This window comes from Athene noctua, chromosome 2 (assembly GCF_965140245.1).
Source record: "Athene noctua chromosome 2, bAthNoc1.hap1.1, whole genome shotgun sequence".
Classification (NCBI taxonomy): domain Eukaryota; kingdom Metazoa; phylum Chordata; class Aves; order Strigiformes; family Strigidae; genus Athene; species Athene noctua.
Window position 1 is genome coordinate 12,242,341 of NC_134038.1, and position 12,406 is coordinate 12,254,746.

Consider the following 12,406-nt stretch of genomic DNA (forward strand, 5'->3'; position numbering starts at 1 on the left):
TGGGCTCAGGGGTCATTGGGGAGTTACTCTCCCCTCCCTGTAGGTATGACCATTGTTTGACATTTCGTGAAAACGGCTTCTCTATTGGCTCTGCATAGAGTCACTCAAGATAAGGAAGTTCAGCCTCCAAAACGTGTGGTCCCATCTCCGCAGGGCCCCCTCCGCTGGCTGCACCTCCCTGCCAACCCTGGTGTTTCCAAAGAAACCATTTCCTTTGCCAAAGTTCTTTACCAGATGGTTGAGACATTAACTGTGGTTTCATCGGACCACCACAGACAAGAGTAAGCAGAAGCATGGTTCCTAGGGCAGTGGGAGTCTGGTTCCTGGCTCAGGGATAGCTCTGCAGAGGCATCATTCTCAACATGCGTCTCAAGACCACGTCTTAGATACAAATAACATTATAATAAGAGAAACTATGGGGAGCTCCTCCCCTTGCTTATAGGTTACCTTACTTACAAGCTAGAAATGCAAAGGACAATGTGAAACTCAAGGACCACAAAACAAACTGTTTATATAAAACAAGCTAGTGGGTACTAAATATTTATTTTGGTTTTCTTCAGGAGTTAGAATTTTCATTGATGTCTTCTGCACACATTGTAAGCACAGCAGGAGTGTTGCCTTTTTTTTTTTTTTTTTAAATTGTGACAAGCCACCTAAAACTCTGTTCTACTTTACAGAAATCACACCTTGCTGCAAATGATATGTTAAATGAAGCCTGTGTACTGTGAAAAGGGTTGTATTGGCTTCTGAGCAACAGGGAAACAGTTTTGCATCAAATGGATTTAATTAAATGGAAGTTTGTGTTTACTAATATGAGTTGACCTGGGAAATGGTGAAAGAAGGGAGTGTGAGTCTTTGTTTTGTTCCATTTGGGTTTTGCTAAGAGAAACTTAGAAATTTCAGTCCTTTAACTATCTTAACTGGCTAAAACAGGGCATTCCTTCCCATTTCTCACAGATCAGGCAATCGCTTTCAAAGAGTAGCTGAATTACCTCTTAAAACCATTTTTCTGTCCTCTCCCCTTATGAAGAGATGACTTCTATTTTCCAACATTCATTTATTCACAATCAGCCTTTGCCCCTTGTTTTCATGCCAGCGTTGTCCTGAAGGCCAAGCAGCGCCTTGCTTCTTCCTGATGCTTGTCTTCATGCTGCATGTGTGGACAGAAACTGTATTCTGTCATCCTTCGTGGTGCCTTCAGAGTACACTGAGCTCTCTACTTCCACAGTCATTTTCTGTCCCTTTCCAGGCTGCATTCATCTTTTTTGACCATGGGCGACTGGCTCATCTATCATAGACTGTCTAAATCCTTTGGAATGAAGAGTGGTCTTAGAAGATAAGAAAATGCTTAAATCAATGGAAAAAAGTCAAAGGATAGTCAGACATTATGATTGCTATGTTGTAAAATGTTCCCACCTTGGCAGCTGAGGGCTGATCTCTGGCAGCGTGTGTGTTCCCCATCCCTTGCAATGCCAAGCTGATCCACCTCTGTGGCTGCAGAAGTTAAGCTTTATACCGAGTTTCATTTCCCATTATAATGCACTGGGATAATGGACAAGGTCATTTTCTGCAACTCAGCTGGCAACGGCAATAATTTTCAGTTCAGGGTCAGACTGGAATTTCCCCTTGTTCGCTGTGGTAAAGAAATACTCTCAGATTTCCAAGACACTACTTTGCAGAAGAAGCAATCCACCTGCATGAGGATGGATAGTCTAAGATCTAGCTGCAATATCTAATCCTGTTCTTAAAGTCAGCAGGAGCCTACGCTTTGGGGAAAAAGCAACCAGTATAAACCTATGAAATTACTGACAAAGCGGTGGCACTAATGTCGAGAAGCCTGACGCTGAGATTTGTTAGGCTCTGGAATCGCTTCCCAAGGTTAATGATAAAAACACCATCCATCACTTAGATCTTCTAAAACTAGTCAAAGCACTAGAAAAAATACACTTTAGGAAAACAATGCTCTATTATCAGGAAGATGGGCTGGATGACCTGATAAATCTTTTCCATCTCTGATCTTTTGTTCTGCTGAGAACACTAGGAGGGTTTTTATTTTGCAGGGGTAGATCTGCCGAACTTGGCTGTTTGGCAGGAGGAATTTTATTCTGGACAATTCTGAAGTGATGTTTTCATAACTGCTCCCTTACAGAGAAGATTTTTTTTTTTTTTGTATCCCATACTGAGATATTCATATTCTCTGTTGTAAATATCTGAAATTGTCTTCAAAAATGCTGACATGTTCTGTTAGCCCCTCACCAGAAGACCAGCAATTTTGCTGATAAATGACAAGATTTAGTTCTATACAATACCTGCCTATCTATCCTTATCAGTGCATTAAGGGGAATAATGGACAGACACTCATCAGTGATAGTGTCTGCTAGGGAATCAGTGTAGAGATGACTTCATGGCATTCCAGTCAACTCCTGGTTTTAAACTGGTGTACCAAAGTCATTCAGTGCAACAGATTTAATCCTCCTTTGTACCTGTAGGAAAGGCAAAGCAGGACCTCGCCATGATAGTCATCCCATCAGCCAGCTCTGAAAACTGTGCCAAGCGCTATCAATAGATCCGGCACAGCATAAGACAGGTTTCTAGTTTTAGGTGATTAACTACTAAAGGCAGCAGGCAGAAAAAAATGGTTTCAGAAAAGGAAAAATAAAATGCTAGGTTCTTTCTCTTGTCATGAACCTTTGCCTTAAGAATAATTCCAAGAACAGTTTGGAATAATTCACTCTAAGATGCCGTTATGGTAACTTGATGGAATTTAACAGTCTCATCTGTAATATCTAATAGAAAATTATCTCCCTGCTGCAGAATTGTAGGAGTGGTTCAAAAGTCCTGAAGAAAGGATAATGTTTTCCATTTAGTACTTTAGACTTTTCGAGTAATTTTGATAGATCTCCATTATACTGTTCTATTATTTTCAGAGTGAATTACTCCAGGAATCTAGGTGGTTATTTTCAAAGCAGTAGCAGTCCTTAACATAAAAGGTATCAAGATCCAGACAGGGCTGAAGTACAGCTGTGTACATTGTGACTTTTTTCATCTGGAATAAAATATTTCTCCATGCATACGCCTGTGTTTACTGATTTGCTTCTATAAAAAGTGTAAAACAAACTAACAGTGAGACATCATCTTTTTCTGGATTGGCAGAGCTAAACCTTGATTTACACAGCTGACATCCTTTCACACAGCAAACTACCCACACTAAAACTCCTCAGCCTACTGGTCAGATGCTTCTTCCCTGAGCATCATTCTTTCTCCCTATCCTCCTCTTTATAAATATTTACCTGATACTACGTGCCACAAATCCAAGCGTTTCTCCTCAACTACGCCAAAGAAAGAGGAATATATTTAGAGTCATTGTATTGTCTGCTAATAACTTGCCATAACTGGGTCTTCACAGGTTTTCGTACTGGCTTTGTAATCATCCTGCAGCCTGCCACAAGCTTGTTTAAGGAAAGACTGCAATGTTTTGGGTCGGCAGAAAGAAAACTCTTTGCCCAGATCCACTGATGACAGGAGGATCCCAGATCGTCTTCCTTACTTCCAAAAAGCTAAGCGTGGTGACTACATGGCAATGCATCTGCCAGATTGGGCCCACCTGAACATACCACATCATGCATAGTCATGAATGATGGAGCTCAGGCTTAGCAACAAGGTACACATAACCAGAGAGATATCATCAGCAAATACCTCCACCAGCTCCCACTGCAGACAGCAGAGAGCCTGTGAATGCCATCTCTATTATCCCTGCTGGAAGTATCTCATAGTGTGTTGTTGCTCTGTCCTCAAATTAACTACACACAAGGCTGTCAAGAGGGCTGGGAACCTGAGACAACAATTTCATGATAAGGAGGAGGATTCAGCAGCAATTCTGGTTTAGTGAGTTCCCAGTCAGCACAACTTTGGGGAAACATGTTTCTTCTTGCACCAGGCAGTTCAATAATCCAGGTACAGCACAGTCCCCCACAAGATGCAGGCATTCCCCAACATGACACATGACCTGAGATGCTTCTGTGGTCTGTTGTCTGTTGTTCCTAAGGTCTTTATTTCTTCAACCTGATCCCTGTGGTGGGAGACCTCATACTCTGCTTATGTCTATGGTGCAGTTAACAGAGAGTGAATCATGGGCCAGGGTTTCCATGCATCTGACCTGGTAACAGGATGGACTGAGACACAACATGAGGAATTTGCTTTTCTGTAGCCCACAATCCCAGCGCTGCCCTCAGCTCCTAGCAGGGCTTTGACACCACCAAGCATAAACAGGAGCCATCTCTCACACTGAGCTGCAATCATATCTGTTACAGCAAAGGAGAGTCTTCAATAAGCCACTAGAACCATCTAGTTTATTTATCTGAGCATCAGGGACGAATGAAAGCCTGGAGTGCCAAAGCTGAAACACTCCAATGCACAGTGGATAATTAACATCAGCTACTACACCTCGAAACTGCAGTGTCCAACCCCGTGCCAGGCTCATTGTTACAGCTGTGACAGTACCAGGAGAAATAGCTGTTAACATCTCTGAAGGCAGAGCTGTAAAGCACTGAGATGTGTTTAATGTGACAGGGACATACTAACACGGTGCTCGTAAGGGTAAATCATGCTTCCCTCACCTCTTAGGGTGTTTTGAGAAGGCTGAGGAGGCAGTGTGTGAAGAAGGGGGATGGGAGTTTCTCATGATCAGTCCTGGCATAGATGCTTTAAAGGGCTGTCATGAAGCTGATCCTGGGTACCTTTGGCAGCTCCACGGTGAAGGATGACCATCAGGACTGGCCCCGAAGGCTGCGCTCAAGGCTTAGAGGAGTAGTGTGGGCTTAAGTCCACCATTCACTGGCATGACCAGTGTAATGGAGTTTACAGGGGAAAAGTGACACAACCTCTCATTTCTTGTTTGTGGTTTGCGTTCCCTCTCCTGAGGGAATTTTGGCCAGGAGAATATGGTGGCAGCATTCCTGTCAGAGATGAGGCTGGAGCTGCTGATAGGCTGCAGCAGAGGCATCTGTGCTCCATACAGATGGCCCTGGCCTCCCCATAGATTGAGTGAGATTTGCAAATGAGTCTCGTGGCAATTTTTTCAACTATGGGGGCTGTTCCAGCTGCTTTCATCTAGCAGAGCCCTGACAACACCAGCAAAGCCAAATATCTCTATATTCCCACATAAATCTCTGTCTTCCCCTTTTAGCAAAATAAGTAGAATCAGTGGTATCAGAATTACCTTTTTTTAAAAGAAGATTTGTCCCTAAAACACTAAAAAAGCATATTTATCTATGCCTATTTTAGCTCGAGTTTACTTCTAGGCATTGAAACCTGACATTTCTCTTCCATTTCTATACACTGTTCTACTCAGCTGACATATTGCTAACCCCATGCCAAAGAACAAGCCATAATAATGCTATCAGACCAGCATTTCAGAGAGTTTTTTCTCGCTAACCTGTGTCTGACCTTTAATTGATAAACAGCAAAGTGGATCTGATAGCGAGGTGATGCAGAGGCTTTATATCTCTCTATAACTTCAATTGATTGCCCCTAAAATTGAGATAAAGTGATACAAGACCACAGTATCTGATATAAGAAAAGACATTACCTAGCACATGAACAGAAGGCTGAGGCAGAGCATGGAAAGGTTAGACAAGTGGAAGAAACAGGAGAGTATGTGGAACAAAAATCTTTGTGTTGAGGATCTCAGCCAGTCTATGAGAATCAGTCATGCAGTTGTGTACAGATTAAAAACATCTCGTTTGATTAATCTCAAAGTTTACTAGGGAATTTAGCCACATAACTCATTAATTTCGATGAGCATGTTAGTGGCTAACTACCATTGCTGACCCTGAAAAATTTGGAGTCTTGATATTACATTTTTCTTCCCATGAGTTTCTCATGGACTGAGAGCAGTGAGTGAGAAAAGCAATACTACATGTATGAGTTTATGAGTTTATTCAAAGGAATGCCAAATGCAGTGGGGGTTTTTTCAGCTGCTACTGCTGTTATTAAGAAGAAGATTAATTTAGAAATGTTGCTATAAATAGAAGGCCAAGCTCACGACCATATGCTGTGAGTCATCGCTGTTAATTATTCAGATGTCTTTTCAAAGATACCTGGGTATTCGCAAAAATGAACAGTTGTAAAATTAGTGTTATTTATTTAGCACTGTTACTAAAATATATGTATGTATGTAGATATGTATCCATTTGGTTTTCTCCTGTTTATAGTTTCTCTGCGTAAATAAAAAGAAATTGTATCACATGTTGGAAGTGGCTAGTCACACGATACAGTGAATAAAACTTTGTGCGCAAACCAGCTGACAAATCCCCCATGCTAAGCTTTATTGTATGCAAACTATTTGTCAGGTGCCTGTGAGTAACAGATTGATTTTTCTAGAAATGATGACCAGTTAGTGGACAGCTGACTAATCCAAAAAGAGATGATATTTCTAATGCATGTTCTTAGGAACAAATTGCTTTCACAGCTTTATTAACTACCATAATCAAACAGGGGGTGTGTTTTGCTTCTGTGCCCATTTTAGTTGTTGGGTCTGGGGTTTTTTTAAGAGCAGTAACAACAACATATAGATATCAAGAACGAAACTGTATAGGACTAAGGATCTACTTTGAGGCTGGCTATATCAAACCAAGGATAGCTTTAACAATCATTACATTATTTGAAAAATAAACAATACGGGTAATATTCCCAGCCTGGAATGGAGTTGTCTGTGCTATTAAATGATTACAGGAGCTCCTGGCCTGATTCAGATCTGGGGCAACTAACACCTTCCCAAACCATTCTCAGGTGCAGCTCAGCAGTTAGCACCAGCCAGGGACCATTCCTGGGAGGTTTTGTACATGGAGCCACGCAGCTTCAGAGACTTAGGGACCAAGATATCAGCAGCATGGATGTGAAATGAAACTGATTAAGGGGTCAGGGGCACAAATTATGTTCTCCTCCATCCCTTCAATTGGGGGGATGGATGAAGATTACAGAAGAACTCAACAGATGAACTTGTGGCTCCAAGACTGGTGTTACCGTCAGGGCTTTGGATTTTTCAACCATGGGTTAGTGTACAGGACACCAGACCTTTTGGCATTGGATGTGAAGCACCTGTCCCAGAGGGGGAAAAGGATTTTGGGGCAGGAGTTAGCTGGGCTCATTGACAGAGCTTTAAACTACATTTGAAGGGGGAAGGGGGCAAAACATGGGCCCATCTGAAGTGCATGTATACCAATGCACACAGCATGGGTAACAAACAGGAGGAGCTTGAAGCCATGATGAAACGGGAAAATGATGATGTGGTGGCTGTTACAGAATCATGGTGGGGTGTTTCCTATGACTGGAGTGTGCCAGTTGATGGCTACAAGCTCTTTAGGAGGGATAGACCAGGAAGGAGAGGTGGTGGGGTGGTGCTGTATATTAAAGACAGTTATGATTGCTTTGAGTACAAGTGTAGTGAAGACAGGGTGGAGTGTCTTTGTGTTAGAATCAGTGGGAAGGCCAACAGGGCAGATGTTGTAGTAGGAGTCTACTATAGGCCACCCAACCAGGACAGAGAGGTGTATGTAATATTCTATTGGCACTTAGGAGAAATCTCACGATTGCCTGCCCTTGTTCCCAGACATCTGCTGGAAATATAACACAGCAGAGGGAGACCAGTCCTGGAGATTCCTGGAATGTGTAGCAGATAACTTCCTGATGCAGCTGGTGAGTGAACTGACCAGAGAAGGTGCCCTGCTGGATCTCCTCTTTGTGAACAGAGAAGGACTGGTGGATGGTGTGGTGGTCAGAGGCCAACTACTCTCATTCTTATAGGGGCCAGGAGAGGGGGCAGCAGAACTGACATCCTGGACTTTCAAAGGGCTGACTTTGTCTTGTTTGGGCACCTACTTGACAGGATCCCCTGGGAGACTGTCCTGAAGGGTATAGGGGTCCAGGAAGATTGGGCACTCTTTTAAGAAGGAAGCGTTAATGGATCAGGAGCAGGCGGTCCCCAGGTGCTGTGAGACAAGCCAGCAACAGAGAAGAACACCCTGGCTGAATAGGGAGCATTGGCTGCAACTCAGGGAGAAAAGGAGAGTTTACAGCTTTCGGAAGAAGTGGCTAGCTACTCACAGTGATTATAAAGATGCTGTGAGGCTATGCAGGGTGGAAATCAGGAGGTCTAAACTCCAGCTGGAAATTAATCTGGCTTCAGCAGTCAAGAAAAACAAGAAATGTTTCTATAAGTATGTGAGCAGCAAACGAAAGACCAAGGAGAGCCTCCATCCCCTGATAGATGCAGGAGGAAACATGGTAACAAGGGACAAGGAAAAGGCTGAGGTGCTTAATGCCTTCTTTGCCTCAGTCTTTAACAGCAAGTCTAGTTGTACTGAGGGAATCCAGCCTCTTCAGCCAGAAGACAGAGACTGGGAGAATGACCGCCCTGTATTCCAGGAGGGGACAGTCAGTGACCTGCTGCATCACACAGACACACACAAGTCTATGGGATGGGATGGGATACACCTGAGGGTGCTGAAGGAGCTGGCTGGGTGCTCGCCAAGCTGCTTTCCATCATTTACCAGCAGTCCTGGCTGACCGGGGAGGTCCTGACAGATTGGAAATTGGCCAGTGTGATGCCCATATACAAGAAGGTCAGAAGGATGATCTGGGAAGTTACAGGCCTGTCAGCTTGATGTCGGTGCCCAGGAAGCTGATGGAGCAGCTCATCCTGAGCACCATCACACAACACGTGTGGGACAACCAGATGCTCAGGCCCAGTCAGCATGGGGTTATGAAAGGCAGGTCCTGCCTGACAGACCTGATCTCCTTCTACGACAGGGCGACCTGATTATTGGATGAGGGAAAGGCTGTGGATGTTGTTTACCTTGACTTTAGTAAGGCCTTTGACACCATTCCCCACAGCATTCTCCTGGCAAAACAGGCTGTTCACGGCTGGGATGGGCACACGCTTTGCTGGGTAAAAAACTGTCTGGATGGCCGGGCCCAAAGAGTTGTGGTGAACGGGGTTGGGGCCACTCCTGTTTAACATCTTTATTGATGACCTAGACGAGGGGATCGAGAGCACCCTCAGTCAGTTTGCAGATGACACCAAGTTGGGTGGGAGTGTTGATCTGCTCGAGGGTAGGGAGGCTCTGCAGAGAGACCTGGACAGGCTGGAGCCATGGGCTGAGCCCAGCTGGAGGAGTTTCAATGAGGCCAAATGCCGGGGGCTGCCCTTGAGCCACAACAACCCCCAGCAGCGCTACAGGCTTGAGGAGGAGTGGCTGGAGAGCTGCCAGTCAGAGAGGGACCTGGGGGGGTGATTGACAGCCAGCTGAACAGGAGCCAGCAGTGTGCCCAGGGGGCCAAGAAGGCCAATGGCATCCTGGCTTGTGTCAGCACTGGCGTGGCCAGCAGGGACAGGGGAAGGGATCTGACCCCTGTACTCGGCACTGGTGAGGCCGCCCCTCGATTCCTGTGTTCAGTTTTGGCCCCTCACTACAAAAAGGACATTGAATGACTCGAGCGTGTCCAGAGAAGGGCAACGGAGCTGGTGCAGGGTCTGGAGCACAGGTCGTATGAGGAGCGGCTGAGGGAACTGGGGGGGTTTAGTCTGGAGAAGAGGAGGCTGAGGGGAGACCTCATCGCTCTCTACAGCTCCTTGAAAGGAGGGTGCAGAGAGCTGGGGATGAGTCTCTTGAACCAAGTAATAAGCGATAGGACAAGAGGGAATGGCCTCAAGTTGCTCCAGGGAAGGTTTAGACTGGATATTAGGAAGCATTTCTTTACAGAAGGGATTGTTGGGTGTTGGAATGGGCTGCCCAGGGAGGTGGTGGAGTCCCCATCCCTGGAGGTGTTTAAGAGTCGGGTTGACATAGCGCTGAGGGATCTGGTGTAGTTGGGAACTATCTATGTTGGGTTAATGGTTGGACTGGATGATCTTCAAGGTCTTTTCCAACCTAGACAATTCTGTGATTCTGTGACACATCCAACACCAGTTGTTCTCACTGTCCAACCACACAACATAATCAATCTACTAAACTTAATGTAACCACTGTGCCCAGGAAAGCTTCTCCCTGTGCAACAACTTTTCTGCTTCCCAGCAGGTGGGACACCACATTCTTGCTATCCTCATTCCAGGTCCCTGGAACGGTTATGGTTTCATCTGGACTTTTATCTGTCCTTGCCTTCTTGCTCCCTGTGGGAGGAAGACAGCTTGGTCCCTTGTGAAGCCAACATTCAGCCCACAGTTCAGCACCTGCAGATATTACAAGAGAGACTTTGTGCAGCAGTCCATCTTACTTCCAGTAAAAAGTTTATTGACTGTCCCCTCCAAAACTTTATGTCTTGCAATTTATATCTCCTTGTTTCCTAAAACTAATATCCATTATGGTTTTGCACATCAAATTGGGACCTACCAACACCTTATCTCAGCCCGTAAGTACCTCCACTGAATCTAGCGAATCACCAACTCATCTTCACTCAGCTCATTAGCTCCAGCAGGCACAGACCACCTCTGTTTTGCTCATTATTTCCCCTTGCTACCACACCCATATCAAATGTGACGTTTCTTCCTCCAGAGTACAGCATAGATGAGCTTTATTTTAGATCTGCCAATATCAGTAATAAATTATGAAAATCACAAATAATCAAAACCAAAGCTGTATTGCCTGCTTTTAACTCCTATTGTGGTGTCTGATACCTTGTGTGGATCATGCACACAATGAATGGTATTGTTTGGCAGCACAACTTTTCTCTGAGATCACAGGACAGCCAGTGATTTTGAACATATGTTTCAATAGGGAATTTGCTGAAATCCAAAACCAGTTGCACTAAAATCCTCAGCCTCCTCAGTGTTTTAAAAAACCCAACCAACTCTTGTTTTTACATTTGTAGGGTAACTGTTCACCATGTACCTCCAGAGGTCCAGAATTACGTTTGCTGCACAACATCCTTGGAGCTCAAGTTGAAGCATGGTGTGTAAATGGCAGATCTCTGACCCACATCTTCCCTTTTCAGCTCCACCTCGTCTCTTCGAGGACAAGCAGAGAGGATGCAGAAGAGGAGGGGATCAGGCAGCTGTGGAGGTCTCCATGTATAAACAGAAGAAGGAAAATCAGCCCTCCTCACTGCCTGGACCTCTTGCAATATCTGGCCATGGACTGAGAGCTCAGTTAAGAAAGGTCTAATGTATTACAGATGTAACAGAGCCAACACCAGTTGCCCATGTCTTTAGCAGGACTGATCCCTCACAGCACTTGGTGTAAGGGAGACCACTCTGTTGTCCAGTACTTGCTTACCCTGATAAAACTTTAGAGATCCTGGAAGCATGTCTGCTCCCTCCTCCTGGTGCATGCTGGAAAATGACCGTGTCATGACTGCTGGAGGTGTTGGCAAGAACAGAGCCTCTACAAAGAGCCACTGTTACCCAGCCAACACAGATGCAATGTTTTGCTTCTTTACAGCTCGTATTAGTCAACGAAATCCATCAACCGACTAATTTATGCCTTGTAATGGGTGAGGTAATAGCAAAAGCAACGTGTCTTGTTTAATCCTCATCTATGAGATGGGTGTCAGTGGGTTTAGTGCAATAATCTCCCATATATAGAAATATCAGGTGCCAGGTATCCCACCAGCAGCAGGCTGGGGAGTGCTCTGTTGTGACTCCCTTGGCAATCTTCGGGCAGAGATTCCCCGTTCAGGGTCATCACCAACAGGAGCTGCTTCTCTTTGCCAAGAGAAAGGCTCAGTACAAAGAAGGACCAGTAAAAGCTGAATGCTGGAGTTTGTGTCCCTCTTTGCCTTTTCTTGTGAGCAGAGCAACTGACCTAAGAATTGGTACTTGTTTCTCTATGTCTTTGAAATCCATGCCATTAAGCAGGGTTTACTTCTGAGGCTCAATTCTCATCTTGCAACCCTGGAGCAAATTTGGAAGGCCTCCATGAAAACTGAAGGGTCATACTTGACTTACATCCTTATTAAGGAGAAGTTCTCTTCTGAGTATTTTATAACATATGAAATGTTTTCTTTCCTTTTTCTTTTTTTTTTTTTTTTTTTTTTTTTTCCTTTTTCTTTCTTCTTTTTTTGGTAACTCTAGGCATTTGGAATCTTCTAGTAATTTTTTTTATCAGAACAATTTAAAGGAACCAAATCAGCCTGTAAGTTGCTACAGATTGTTGCTATGAATTATCCCAAAGCCTTTGTGCCAGCATATTGATTGCTTTAAAGTCAAGTGAAAATAGATGCACAGCTTAGAAGAGCCATAAAAAACCCTCTAGAAGAGCAAAGAGATTATTCATCCATACCATTTAAAAATGTAGCTTGTAGGTACATGGGTATGATTAGTGAATAAGTGCAGCTCTGACAGTTTCAGAATTGTGACACATATACGCAGCCAACCGTCTGCCAATTCCTTAAATAAACTGATTGTCTAGAA